This window comes from Ascaphus truei, unplaced genomic scaffold, assembly GCF_040206685.1.
Source record: "Ascaphus truei isolate aAscTru1 unplaced genomic scaffold, aAscTru1.hap1 HAP1_SCAFFOLD_578, whole genome shotgun sequence".
Taxonomy (NCBI): Eukaryota; Metazoa; Chordata; class Amphibia; order Anura; family Ascaphidae; genus Ascaphus; species Ascaphus truei.
In genome coordinates, this window is record NW_027456910.1 from 189415 (window position 1) to 204896 (window position 15482).

The window sequence follows — 15482 nt, forward strand, 5'->3', positions numbered from 1 at the left end:
CAAGACTGTTGGCCAGAGTAACGTGGAGACTTACTGCACTCTGCATGCCCATCCTCTCCCTGACATCAGGGGAAGGAAGTGGCCCTGGGGTGTGTGTAGGTATGCCAGATGTCAGTGTATGCATAAGTAAGTATGCCTGTGTAGTGGGAGGTGTAGGGGCGTTAAGCTGGAGGACTTAAAACAGGCACAAAAGCACATAGATACCTCTGATTATACCGCACCAAATGCTGATAATATCATGCTGTAGCTGCACTTTACAGAAGATGATGCAGATGTCATCATTGGTTGGTGGGTTCATTAAATCAATCCATCATATCATAACCACACTGTGCATATGATGTACTGAATCAGTAACACCAGGAAGACATCTCCATGTTAGGAGTAGAGTTGAAGTTAACAGAATATGTCCAGCACTGTGGTGTGTAGCCCATAAATAATAATTGTGCACATTACCAGAACAACATACTGTCAACTGCAAGATCATTTTGCTGCTTGTAGCATATGCTCATCCTGTACAGTGTTGTAGTAGATCCGTCTCTTCAGTGTTCACTGCAACAAAAGTAAGACATTGCATTAATATTACAGACGTTTGGGGGCTGAAATCTCACTTCGCTGCGGACAATTTCCCTTTGCATAAGATTCTTGTGATTATGTCAATGATGATCAATAACTGCATCATAACACAGCCGCTCTATACAGAAGATGTACTTGCTCTCATTGGTCATTGAGGTAATACGTCACACAATGTACAGATATAGCAAGGATTATTTCTCCCACTTGTGCATTATGGCATTATGATGGGAAATGTTGTGAGATTCTGCATTATCAGCATCACTGAATCTTTTGGAAATTAAGTGATATTCTAGGTTTTAATGCAATATTATGGGTGATCAGCCGGTAAAATAATAATAGCTTGCTGTATCTGTAGCCATGCTCTACCCATGATGTGCTGAACCAATGACTGCAGAGAGATTCAGAGTGGTAAACATGACTGGAACGCATCTCTGAATAATGGGCAGCAAAGCAGTGCAGAATAGGAGGTGAAAGTATTTAAAATGGAAGATCCTTAGCAGCTGTGTGGAGAGTAGACAGTACAGACTGACCAAGTAAATGGTAAAAGGAGTAACTTCAACATTACTTGGCTTTGTTCTCCACATTGAAGCTTTCCTCCTCTTTAAATCACTAATACTGATGCCATGTGTAACCTGTACTGAGAGTTATATAATCTACTGGCCTAGATGAAACCATATGATGCAAACAGGATCCATCCCACTCCAGATTCATAGAATTGAACCACCTCAACCTTTCATAACAATCACATAGAACTGCAGCTGTGCGCTACTGCACATGTTCTTGTTATGAATGGTAGTAGATGTGGTCCTTGGGTCTTTACTTCATACTGTAGCCACCCTCTACTCATGATGTATTGAATCAACGAAAACTTGCATGGTTCAGATCACAGGAAGGGGTAGAGTAGAGATGAAAATATTCAATGTGAAACCCGTAGCAGCCGGATTGTATGGAGTCAATAAAACGACAAATACTAAATGGTAAATGAGAAATATACACATTGCTTATCTGTCTCTGTGTAGTAATTTTCCTTCTCTTCAACTGTCCTTCAAATTTTCTCTTTTGCAAGAAAAGGAACACATGGCTTCAATATTCACTTCTGTTCTGCAGTCATCCCTCCTGAAATAAAAGTTAAGCATTGCATTGTTATTATGATAATACATACAATAAACCTTGCTCCAAACCATTTGATGCAAAGCAAATCCACCTCCCACCCACAGCTGTGCTCCTTCTAGAGCATGCATGTCAAACTCCAGTCCTCGAGGGTCCCAAACAGGCCAGGTTTTCAGTAGGGATATCCTGAAAACCTGGCCTGTTTGCTGCCCTCGAGGACTGGAGTTTGACATCCTTGTTCTTGAGCTTCTACCACGCAAGTCATCCATGTGAGTGACACTGTACTGCAGTCCTGGTCTGCACACAATCTACTGAATCAATGACATCACACTGTAAAGGCAATCTACAAGATGTATTAGTTGTCCACACTTCCGAAATGTTACTTTTATGTCCAAATTACTTATTCCCATGACCTGATATTTGTATTTGTTATTTATAGGATTGTCACAAAGAGTTGATGAGGTCACCAAATGATAGTATGTAGAGAGAAAGAGAGATCTCAGAACAGAGCCCTGATGTATACCCACAGACAGATCAATAGAAGACGAAGACATGTTAGCAACAGAGATGGAGAATGTGTGACAGGAAAGTTATGATGAAAACCAGGATAGAACTGTGTTACGGATACCAAGAGAGAGTTTAGAATATGAAGGAGGAGAGTGATTGAGAGCATCAAACGCAGCAGATAGATCAAGTAGGATTAGTAGGGAAAAGTGACCTTGGGAATTTGCTTTAAGCACAGTCTGTAGAACGAGCTGTACGAAAGGCAGGTTGTAAAGGATCCAGGAGGGAATGTGATTTAAGAATGTTGACATTCTAGCAATTAGGAGACAAACAGCAGGAGGGATACAGGGCGGTAGTTAGTAAGGCACATAGGGTGTAGGTTGTTTCTGAGAAAAGGGTGACCACTACAGGCTTAAAGTAAGAGGGTAAAGAGCCAGAGAATAAGGAGGAATTGAAGATGTGGGTGAGAGTGGGGACTAAGAGATGCAGTAAGGTGTGAGGGGATACGATCTAGAGGGCATGTGGTAGAGGGAGAAGAGAAGATGATTAGCTTCCAGCTCTGTAAGAGAAGAAAAGGAGTCAAATGCAGAAGGAGAATTAGGTAGAAGGAGAGAAGGGGGAAGGGACAGAAGGAATCTCCTTGTGGGTGGCATCCACCTTGCCTCTGAAGTAGTCAAATGCTTGAGGAGAAGTGAAGGAAGGATGGCAAGTGTGAGGAGAAGGTTAGTGGAGGGAGTCAAATACAGGGAAAAAAAGACAGCGTAAATTAAATTTGAGTGTTGATGAATGTGAAAAAAAAGTAGTGTGGTTTGGCCCCAAAGAGCAGCTTTATACAGGACTGGAGACATTTTTACTGTAGAAAAATCAAATATCAATTGTGTGATTTCCTTCATAGGCATTAAGAACAGCGAGTGGAAGTGTGATGAACATGTTTGGGAATTTAGCCAAGGGTGTGGGCTAGAGGGACAAGTGTGTCAGAGCCTAGAGGGGGCATATAGATAGGAGGATAGCATTGTAAGAGTTAATAAGATTGTTAGTTTAAGCGGAAAGAGAGAGAGAGGTTAGAGTAGATGTCAGAGGAGAGTTTAATTAAGCAGAGGAAAATCAGTGGGACAGGTAAGATGGGGTGAGGGGAATGACTGATTGTGAATGATGAGAGCAGAAGAGGTCATGTACAACTAGAGCCTTGTTAGTCAGAGAACGGGCATTCCAGATGGCATAGGAGAAGGGAAGAGAAAAGTAAGGAAAGGAATGTGGATTACATTAGATAGGTTAACACTCTTAGCAGGGAGGCAGAGGCAGGGAGGCCCGATGTGTATATGAGCAGGTTCAAGATTATAAGAGATATCCCACACATCAGCAAACATAGAAGGAGACACAGAGATAGGTGTAGAGAGAGACAGAGATAGCTCTATGTAGAGAGAGAGGGACGTAGAGAGAATGAGACAGATAGGCGCAGAGAGAGGGGGCGCAGAGAGAGGAGGCGCCAAAAGAGGGGGCGCAGAGAGAGGGGGCACAGAGAATAGGATATTAAAGAGTGCTTTTCATTGAGCAGTGCAGAAATAGCTGCAATAGAGGTCTGTACAAATGGTGCAGTGTGTAGACACATGCAAAGGTAGGGGAAGGAAAGAGGAGAACATGTGGATAAAAGCAGGAGTGTGGAAGTTAGAGAAATTAGAAAAGTTTAACAGAGGAGTGAGGAAACAGCAAGCAGAAAGAACAAGAGAGAGGTTACATTGGGATGACGTTCTGTGGTAAAGAGAAAATGCTAGGAGAGAGCTTTCAAATATTAGAGGACATGAATTGAGGGAGCAAATGTATAAATCAAAACCTGAGGGGGAGGTATAGCACGAAAGCTTGCACAGCAGATTATAGTCTTAATGTTGCGTGTACCTGTCAGGGTATTCAAGAAGTTAAATTCTCACAAGTGCAGAGTTCATGATGAAATGCTGAATCTAGTCCCCCTCCAATTTAATTTTAATATAACTTTTCCATTCTTCATTACTGCAAAAAGCAAACAAAACAAAACCACATTGCATTACTATTTTCAAAATGGATTGAATGGCATATTCAACAGTGACTGTGTGATGCCAATATTCCCCACTCACTCGTAGTGAAGCACATATTGTACTAGTGTTGAAAGTAGGCCGGTAGAGTCAGGTACGCAGTATTGATAAAACAATAAGTGCCCGTCGTAAGTACCAGCTCCGCAACAGTGCGGGCATCACATTAGTGACGTGGATGAACATATATGGATAAGCCCATATTAAGGCATCACGTGACCAGAGCCGTCACTGACTGGGTATACGTAAAGACGCAGGGAGATGCAAGGAAAGGGAGGGAGAGAGACAGGGAGAAGATGTGAAACGGAGGAAGGCACGGATGGAGGGAGTTCTTCCGAGCTTCTGCGGGCCTCTCTCTTTCACTGGTGCATGCCGGGAGCTGGTCCCAACATCCACAAAGTGTGTGTGTATTATTGGTTGTATTTTATGGGGGTAGGAGGGTAGTGTGTATATTGTGTGTGTGGGAGTATTATATTGTGTGTAGAGGTGCAGAGGAGAGTACTAGATTGTGTATCTTGTGTAAGGGTGTTGTGTATATTGTGTTTGGAGCTATAATATTATTGGGGAGATTAGTATTGAGGAGGTATTATAGTGTGTATTGTGGGGAGTATTAGTGTGTGTATTGTTTGTGGGTGACAGATGCTGGGGGTATGCAGCAATCCCTGCACTGAGGTCCGAGGCGGCTCTGCATCGCTCGCACACACTGTGGATGACCAAGCATGTGCCCATGATAATCATGGCCTTAGAGGGATGAGTGTGTCAGAGCCTAGAAGGGGCATATATATGATGGAGGAGGGAGGAGGAGGAGGGAGGAGGAGGAGATGATAGCATTGTAAAAGTTAACAAGATAGTTAGTTTAAGCAGAAAGTGAGGAGAGGTTAGAGATAAGGGTAGATGTCAGAGGAGAGAGTTCAATTAAGCTGAGGTATCGAGTAGGAAAGGGGTGAGGGGAATGAGAGGTGGTGGATGAGAGCAGAAGAGGTCATGTACAAATAGACCTTGTTAGTCAGAGAGCAGTCATTCCAGAGGGCACGTGAGAAGTGAAGAGTAAAGTGAGACATGGAATGTGGATTACATTAGATGGGTTAATACGCTTAGCAGGGAGGTGGAGAGAGAGAGGCAAGAGGCAGAGAGTGGTGCAGGGGTTGAGGAAGAGATGTTGCATGTACCTTATCAGAACATTAAAGAACATCAATTCACACTGGTGCAGAGTTGATGATGAATCCAGTTCACCTCCAATTCAATTTTAACAGAAATGTTTCATTCTTCATTACTGAAAAAAAAGAAAAGTAAAAAACATTTCATTACTATTTTCAAAATGGATTGAATTCCCCCAACAATGACTATGTGTTACCAATATATCCCTCTCAGTCCCACTGCAGCATATACTGTACCAGTGTGAAAGTAGGAAGGTACACAGTACCGGTAAAACAATACGTGCCGGTACTATGCACCATATGAATTATAAGGGGATGTAAATCTCCCAGTCTCTCTCCATATCCGCAACAGAGCGGGCTCCGGTCAGTGGCATGGATGCCCATATATGGGTATGCTCATATTTGGGCATCCCATGTCACTGACCGGAGCCGGCTCTGAGTATAGGGATATATGCGGAGACGCAGAGGTGCAAGGAAATGGGAGGAGGCACGGTGAGAAACAGGGAGAGACCACAGGAAGATAGAGGGCAACAACTTCCACAAGGTACTTGTATGGGTATAATTGTTTGTATTTTGTGCAGAGGGGGTAATTTCAGATAAAATACAATTCTCCACCCTCTACGAAACAATTCCACTTTGTTCAGTAAGCCAGAAAGTCTTGGTCCCATGTGGACTGAATTTAATGCAAATAAGGTCCTTAATACACAAGTAAAGAATAAAGTTACTTATTCTCTACTGTAAGAAGTGCCACATTGCCCACTATTTGGGTCCTGTGCCCAGATTGTGACCATGCATGGCAGAGGTGAGATTCCCCCAACTCCAATTTGCTACACTCTCCAAGAGAGATAATTGTGATCAGAGGTGGAACTAGGGGAGGGTGTGAGCAGGGTCACTGCCCAGGGAGTAACCTGACTGGGGGCACGGAAATCTCATTTAGTGCATATGTTGCGGCACTGCATTGATTGACCGGTCAATCTGCACTGCTGCCTGTCACAGTGACATCCTGATCGGGCACTGTGATCAGCTATAGCACTGACCCAGGTGAGATAGTTCAGCACTTTACAAGGAGGGAACAGATGTTGTGGGTGACAGATGCTGGAGGTAGGCCAAGACTGTTGGCCAGAGTAACGTGGAGACTTACTGCACTCTGCATGCCCATCCTCTCCCTGACATCAGGGGAAGGAAGTGGCCCTGGGGTGTGTGTAGGTATGCCAGATGTCAGTGTATGCATAAGTAAGTATGCCTGTGTAGTGGGAGGTGTAGGGGCGTTAAGCTGGAGGACTTAAAACAGGCACAAAAGCACATAGATACCTCTGATTATACCGCACCAAATGCTGATAATATCATGCTGTAGCTGCACTTTACAGAAGATGATGCAGATGTCATCATTGGTTGGTGGGTTCATTAAATCAATCCATCATATCATAACCACACTGTGCATATGATGTACTGAATCAGTAACACCAGGAAGACATCTCCATGTTAGGAGTAGAGTTGAAGTTAACAGAATATGTCCAGCACTGTGGTGTGTAGCCCATAAATAATAATTGTGCACATTACCAGAACAACATACTGTCAACTGCAAGATCATTTTTCTGCTTGTAGCGTATGCTCATTCTGTACAGTGTTGTAGTAGATCCGTCTCTTCAGTGTTCACTGCAACAAAAGTAAGACATTGCATTAATATTACAGACGTTTGGGGGCTGAAATCTCACTTCGCTGCGGACAATTTCCCTTTGCATAAGATTCTTGTGATTATGTCAATGATGATCAATAACTGCATCATAACACAGCCGCTCTATACAGAAGATGTACTTGCTCTCATTGGTCATTGAGGTAATACGTCACACAATGTACAGATATAGCAAGGATTATTTCTCCCACTTGTGCATTATGGCATTATGATGGGAAATGTTGTGAGATTCTGCATTATCAGCATCACTGAATCTTTTGGAAATTAAGTGATATTCTATGTTTTAATGCAATATTATGGGTGATCAGCCGGTAAAATAATAATAGCTTGCTGTATCTGTAGCCATGCTCTACCCATGATGTGCTGAACCAATGACTGCAGAGAGATTCAGAGTGCTAAACATGACTGGAACGCATCTCTGAATAATGGGCAGCAAAGCAGTGCAGAATAGGAGGTGAAAGTATTTAAAATGGAAGATCCTTAGCAGCTGTGTGGAGAGTAGACAGTACAGACTGACCAAGTAAATGGAAAAAGGAGTAACTTCAACATTACTTGGCTTTGTTCTCCACATTGAAGCTTTCCTCCTCTTTAAATCACTAATACTGATGCCATGTGTAACCTGTACTGAGAGTTATATAATCTACTGGCCTAGATGAAACCATATGATGCAAACAGGATCCATCCCACTCCAGATTCATAGAATTGAACCACCTCAACCTTTCATAACAATCACATAGAACTGCAGCTGTGCGCTACTGCACATGTTCTTGTTATGAATGGTAGTAGATGTGGTCCTTGGGTCTTTACTTCATACTGTAGCCACCCTCTACTCATGATGTATTGAATCAACGAAAACTTGCATGGTTCAGATCACAGGAAGGGGTAGAGTAGAGATGAAAATATTCAATGTGAAACCCGTAGCAGCCGGATTGTGTGGAGTCAATAAAACGACAAATACTAAATGGTAAATGAGAAATATACACATTGCTTATCTGTCTCTGTGTAGTAATTTTCCTTCTCTTCAACTGTCCTTCAAATTTTCTCTTTTGCAAGAAAAGGAACACATGGCTTCAATATTCACTTCTGTTCTGCAGTCATCCCTCCTGAAATAAAAGTTAAGCATTGCATTGTTATTATGATAATACATACAATAAACCTTGCTCCAAACCATTTGATGCAAAGCAAATCCACCTCCCACCCACAGCTGTGCTCCTTCTAGAGCATGCATGTCAAACTCCAGTCCTCGAGGGTCCCAAACAGGCCAGGTTTTCAGTAGGGATATCCTGAAAACCTGGCCTGTTTGCTGCCCTCGAGGACTGGAGTTTGACATCCTTGTTCTTGAGCTTCTACCACGCAAGTCATCCATGTGAGTGACACTGTACTGCAGTCCTGGTCTGCACACAATCTACTGAATCAATGACATCACACTGTAAAGGCAATCTACAAGATGTATTAGTTGTCCACACTTCCGAAATGTTACTTTTACTGCACCGACACACTTTATTCGAGCAAATACCCAGTATGTACCTGGCAGATACCTGGAATGCGCCGCTCCTCACCTCTGACAAGCCCCGTTGCGTTTGCCTTCCCAGCCTGGGTTCATGCCTGGCTGACGGGCGGCTGATCTGTGAAATGATAATGATTAGGATTTAATAGGCTGCAATGCTTCGCGTGTCTACCAGATGGCATAAATTCATGAATTGTAATGCAGTATATATATATATACTGTGCAGTATTGCAGCCAGCGGGAATAAAATGCTTCAATCCCTGCATGGAAAATACCTCAATGCACTCGGGCAGAAAACAGTCACAAACCTCAATACACCCGGGTATACCAGAATTCGTGGGACTAGCCGAGCTCGAATAAAGTGTGTCGCCAGTGTATGTCCAAATCACTTATTCCCATGACCTGATATTTGTATTTGTTATTTATAGGATTGTCACAAAGAGTTGATGAGGTCACCAAATGATAGTATGTAGAGAGAAAGAGAGATCTCAGAACAGAGCCCTGATGTATACCCACAGACAGATCAATAGAAGACGAAGACATGTTAGCAACAGAGATGGAGAATGTGTGACAGGAAAGTTATGATGAAAACCAGGATAGAACTGTGTTACGGATACCAAGAGAGAGTTTAGAATATGAAGGAGGAGAGTGATTGAGAGCATCAAACGCAGCAGATAGATCAAGTAGGATTAGTAGGGAAAAGTGACCTTGGGAATTTGCTTTAAGCACAGTCTGTAGAACGAGCTGTACGAAAGGCAGGTTGTAAAGGATCCAGGAGGGCATGTGATTTAAGAATGTTGACATTCTAGCAATTAGGAGACAAACAGCAGGAGGGATATAGGGCGGTAGTTAGTAAGGCACATAGGGTGTAGGTTGTTTCTGAGAAAAGGGTGACCACTACAGGCTTAAAGTAAGAGGGTAAAGAGCCAGAGAATAGGGAGGACTTGAAGATGTGGGTGAGAGTGGGGACTAAGAGATGCAGTAAGGTGTGAGGGGATACGATCTAGAGGGCATGTGGTAGAGGGAGAAGAGAAGATGATTAGCTTCCAGCTCTGTAAGAGAAGAAAAGGAGTCAAATGCAGAAGGAGAATTAGGTAGAAGGAGAGAAGGGGGAAGGGACAGAAGGAATCTCCTTGTGGGTGGCATCCACCTTGCCTCTGAAGTAGTCAAATGCTTGAGGAGAAGTGAAGGAAGGATGGCAAGTGTGAGAAGAAGGTTAGTGGAGGGAGTCAAATACAGGGGAAAAAAGACAGCGTAAATTAAATTTGTGTGTTGATGAATGTGGAAAAAAAAGTAGTGTGGTTTGGCCCCAGAGAGCAGCTTTATACAGGACTGGAGACATTTTTACTGTAGAAAAATCAAACATCAAGTGTGAGATTTCCTTCATAGGCATTAAGAACAGCGAGTGGAAGTGTGATGAACATGTTTGGGAATTTAGCCAAGGGTGTGGGTTAGAGGGACGAGTGTGTCAGAGCTTGAAGGGGCATATAGAGGATAGCATTGTAAGAGTTAATAAGATTGTCAGTTTAAGCAGAAAGAGAGAGAGAGAGAGCAGAGAGGTTAGAGTAGATGTCAGAGGAGAGTTTAATTAAGCAGAGGAAAATCAGTGGGACAGGTAAGATGGGGTGAGGGGAATGACTGATTGTGAATGATGAGAGCAGAAGAGGTCATGTACAACTAGAGCCTTGTTAGTCAGAGAACGGACATTCCAGAGGGCATAGGAGAAGGGAAGAGAAAAGTAAGGAAAGGAATGTGGATTACATTAGATAGGTTAACACTCTTAGCAGGGAGGCAGAGGCAGGGAGACCCGATGTGTATATGAGCAGGTTCAAGATTATAAGAGATATCCCACACATCAGCAAACATAGAAGGAGACACAGAGATAGGTGTAGAGAGAGCCAGAGATAGCTCTATGTAGAGAGAGAGGGACGTAGAGAGAATGAGACAGATAGGCGCAGAGAGAGGGGGCGCAGAGAGAGGGGGCGCAGAAAGAGGGGGCGCAGAGAGAGAGGGGGCGCAGAGAGAGAGGGGGCGCAGAGAGAGAGGGGGCGCAGAGAGAGAGGGGGCGCAGAGAGAGAGGGGGCGCAGAGAGAGAGGGGGCGCAGAGAGAGAGGGGGCGCAGAGAGAGAGGGGGCGCAGAGAGAGAGGGGTGCAGAGAGAGAGGGGGCGCAGAGAGAGGGGGCGCAGAGAATAGGATGTACATGAGTGCTTTTCATTGAGCAGTGCAGAAATAGCTGCAATAGAGGTCTGTACAAATGGTGCAGTGTGTAGACACATGCAAAGGTAGGGGAAGGAAAGAGGAGAACATGTGGATAAAAGCAGGAGTGTGGAAGTTAGAGAAATTAGAAAAGTTTAACAGAGGAGTGAGGAAACAGCAAGCAGAAAGAACAAGAGAGAGGTTACATTGGGATGACGTTCTGTGGTAAAGAGAAAATGCTAGGAGAGAGCTTTCATATATTAGAGGACATGAATTGAGGGAGCAAATGTATAAATCAAAACCTGAGGGGGAGGTATAGCACGAAAGCTTGCACAGCAGATTATAGTCTTAATGTTGCGTGTACCTGTCAGGGTATTCAAGAAGTTAAATTCTCACAAGTGCAGAGTTCATGATGAAATGCTGAATCTAGTTCCCCTCCAATTTAATTTTAATATAACTTTTCCATTCTTCATTACTGCAAAAAGCAAACAAAACAAAACCACATTGCATTACTATTTTCAAAATGGATTGAATGGCATATTCTACAGTGATTGTGTGATGCCAATATTCCCCACTCACTCGTAGTGAAGCACATATTGTACTAGTGTTGAAAGAAGGCCGGTAGAGTCAGGTATGCAGTACTGATAAAACAATAAGTGCCCGTCGTAAGTACCAGCTCCGCAACAGTGCGGGCATCACATTAGTGACGTGGATGAACATATATGGATAAGCCCATATTAAGGCATCACGTGACCAGAGCCGTCACTGACTGGGTATACGTAAAGACGCAGGGAGATGCAAGGAAAGGGAGGGAGAGAGACAGGGAGAAGATGTGAAACGGAGGAAGGCACGGATGGAGAGAGGGAGTTCTTCCGAGCTTCTGCGGGCCTCTCTCTTTCACTGGTGCATGCTGGGAGCTGGTCCCAACATCCACAAAGTATGTGTGTATTATTGGTTGTATTTTATGGGGGTAGGAGGGTAGTGTGTATATTGTGTGTGTGGGAGTATTATATTGTGTGTAGAGGTGCAGAGGAGAGTACTAGATTGTGTATCTTGTGTAAGGGTGTTGTGTATATTGTGTTTGGAGCTATAATATTATTGGGGAGATTAGTATTGAGGAGGTATTATAGTGTGTATTGTGGGGAGTATTAGTGTGTGTATTGTTTGTGGGTGACAGATGCTGGGGGTATGCAGCAATCCCTGCACTGAGGTCCGAGGCGGCTCTGCATCGCTCGCACACACTGTGGACGACCAAGCATGTGCCCATGATAATCATGGCCTTAGAGGGATGAGTGTGTCAGAGCCTAGAAGGGGCATATATATGATGGAGGAGGGAGGAGATGATAGCATTGTAAAAGTTAACAAGATAGTTAGTTTAAGCAGAAAGTGAGGAGAGGTTAGAGATAAGGGTAGATGTCAGAGGAGAGAGTTCAATTAAGCTGAGGTATCGAGTAGGACAGGGGTGAGGGGAATGAGAGGTGGTGGATGATGAGAGCAGAAGAGGTCATGTACAAATAGACCTTGTTAGTCAGAGAGCAGACATTCCAGAGGGCACGTGAGAAGTGAAGAGTAAAGTGAGACATGGAATGTGGATTACATTAGATGGGTTAATACGCTTAGCAGGGAGGTGGAGAGAGAGAGGCAAGAGGCAGAGAGTGGTGCAGGGGTTGAGGAAGAGATGTTGCATGTACCTTATCAGAACATTAAAGAACATCAATTCACACTGGTGCAGAGTTGATGATGAATCCAGTTCACCTCCAATTCAATTTTAACAGAAATTTTTCATTCTTCATTACTGAAAAAAAAGAAAAGTAAAAAACATTGCATTACTATTTTCAAAATGGATTGAGTTCCCCCAACAATGACTATGTGTTACCAATATATCCCTCTCAGTCCCACTGCAGCATATACTGTACCAGTGTGAAAGTAGGAAGGTACACAGTACCGGTAAAACAATACGTGCCGGTACTATGCACCATATGAATTATAAGGGGATGTAAATCTCCCAGTCTCTCTCCATATCCGCAACAGAGCGGGCTCCGGTCAGTGGCATGGATGCCCATATATGGGTATGCTCATATTTGGGCATCCCATGTCACTGACCGGAGCCGGCTCTGAGTATAGGGATATATGCGGAGACGCAGAGGTGCAAGGAAATGGGAGGAGGCACGGTGAGAAACAGGGAGAGACCACAGGAAGATAGAGGGCAACAACTTCCACAAGGTACTTGTATGGGTATAATTGTTTGTATTTTGTGCAGAGGGGGTAATTTCAGATAAAATACAATTCTCCACCCTCTACGAAACAATTCCACTTTGTTCAGTAAGCCAGAAAGTCTTGGTCCCATGTGGACTGAATTTAATGCAAATAAGGTCCTTAATACACAAGTAAAGAATATAGTTACTTATTCTCTACTGTAAGAAGTGCCACATTGCCCACTATTTGGGTCCTGTGCCCAGATTGTGACCATGCATGGCAGAGGTGAGATTCCCCCAACTCCAATTTGCTACACTCTCCAAGAGAGATAATTGTGATCAGAGGTGGAACTAGGGGAGTGGGTGAGCAGGGTCGCTGCCCAGGGAGTTACCTGACTGGGGGCACGGAAATCTCATTTAGTGCATATGTTGCGGCACTGCATTGATTGACCGGTCAATCTGCACTGCTGCCTGTCACAGTGACATCATGATCGGGCACTGTGATCAGCTATAGCACTGACCCAGGTGAGATAGTTCAGCACTTTACAAGGAGGGAACAGATGTTGTGGGTGACAGATGCTGGGGGTAGGCCAAGACTGTTGGCCAGAGTAATGTGGAGACTTACTGCACTCTGCATGCCCATCCTCTCCCTGACATCAGGGGAAGGAAGTGGCCCTGGGGTGTGTGTAGGTATGCCAGATGACAGTGTATGCATAAGTAAGTATGCCTGTGGAGTGGGAGGTGTAGGGGCGTTAATCTGGAGGACTTAAACCAGGCACAAAAGCACATAGATACCTCTGATTATACCGCACCAAATGCTGATAATATCATGCTGTAGCTGCACTTTACAGAAGATGATGCAGATGTCATCAGTTGTTGGTGGGTTCATTAAATCAATCCATCATATCATAGCCACATTGTGCATATGATGTACTGAATCAGTAACACCAGGAAGACATCTCCATGTTAGGGGTAGAGTTGAAGTTAACAGAATATGTCCAGCACTGTGGTGTGTAGCCCATAAATAATAATTGTGCACATTACCAGAACAACATACTGTCAACTGCAAGATCATTTTGCTGCTTGTAGTGTATGCTCGTCCTGTGCAGTGTTGTAGTAGATCCATCTCTTCAGTGTTCACTGCAACAAAAGTAAGACATTGCATTAATATTACAGACGTTTGGGGGCTGAAATCTCACTTCGCTGCGGACAATTTCCCTTTGCATAAGATTCTTGTGATTATGTCAATGATGATCAATAACTACATCATAACACAGCCGCTCTATACAGAAGATGTACTTGCTCTCAATGGTCATGGAGGTAATACGTCACACAATGTACAGATATAGCAAGGATTATTTCTTCCTCTGGTGCATTATGGCATTATGATGGGAAATGTTGTGAGATTCTGCATTATCAGCATCACTGAATCTTTTGGAAATTAAGTGATATTCTATGTTTTAATGCAATATTATGGATGATCAGCCGGTAAAATAATAATAGCTTGCTGTATCTGTAGCCATGCTCTACCCATGATGTGCTGAACCAATGACTGCAGAGAGATTCAGAGTGGTAAACATGACTGGAACGCATCTCTGAATAATGGGCAGCAAAGCAGTGCAGAATAGGAGGTGAAAGTATTTAAAATGGAAGACCCTTAGCAGCTGTGTGGGGAGTAGACAGTACAGACTGACCAAGTAAATGGTAAAAGGAGTAACTTCAACATTACTTGGCTTTGTTCTCCACATTGAAGCTTTCCTCCTCTTTAAATCACTAATACTGATGCCATGTGTAACCTGTACTGAGAGTTATATAATCTACTGGCCTAGATGAAACCATATGATGCAAACAGGATCCATCCCACTCCAGATTCATAGAATTGAACCACCTCAACCTTTCATAACAATCACATAGAACTGCAGCTGTGCGCTACTGCACATGTTCTTGTTATGAATGGTAGTAGATGTGGTCCTTGGGTCTTTACTTCATACTGTAGCCACCCTCTACTCATGATGTATTGAATCAACGAAAACTTGCATGGTTCAGATCACAGGAAGGGGTAGAGTAGAGATGAAAATATTCAATGTGAAACCCGTAGCAGCCGGATTGTGTGGAGTCAATAAAACGACAAATACTAAATGGTAAATGAGAAATATACACATTGCTTATCTGTCTCGGTGTAGTAATTTTCCTTCTCTTCAACTGTCCTTCAAATTTTCTCTTTTGCAAGAAAAGGAACACATGGCTTCAATATTCACTTCTGTTCTGCAGTCATCCCTCCTGAAATAAAAGTTAAGCATTGCATTGTTATTATGATAATACATACAATAAACCTTGCTCCAAACCATTTGATGCAAAGCAAATCCACCTCCCACCCACAGCGGTGCTCCTTCTAGAGCATGCATGTCAAACTCCAGTCCTCGAGGGTCCCAAACAGGCCAGGTTTTCAGTAGGGATATCCTGAAAACCTGGCCTGTTTGCTG

At 43.5% G+C, this 15482-nt stretch overlaps 1 long non-coding RNA gene across 1 annotated transcript; it reads right to left on the reverse strand.

Moving 5' to 3' along the window:
* Positions 1-493: 493 nt before the first annotated feature.
* LOC142485384 (uncharacterized) lies at positions 494-11267 on the reverse strand. Its single transcript, XR_012798433.1, has 7 exons — positions 11169-11267; positions 8084-8203; positions 6968-7063; positions 5420-5523; positions 4081-4191; positions 1570-1689; positions 494-549 (listed from the first exon to the last, which is right to left on the reverse strand). It is a non-coding gene; the product is annotated as an uncharacterized LOC142485384 (long non-coding RNA).
* Positions 11268-15482: the final 4215 nt, after the last annotated feature.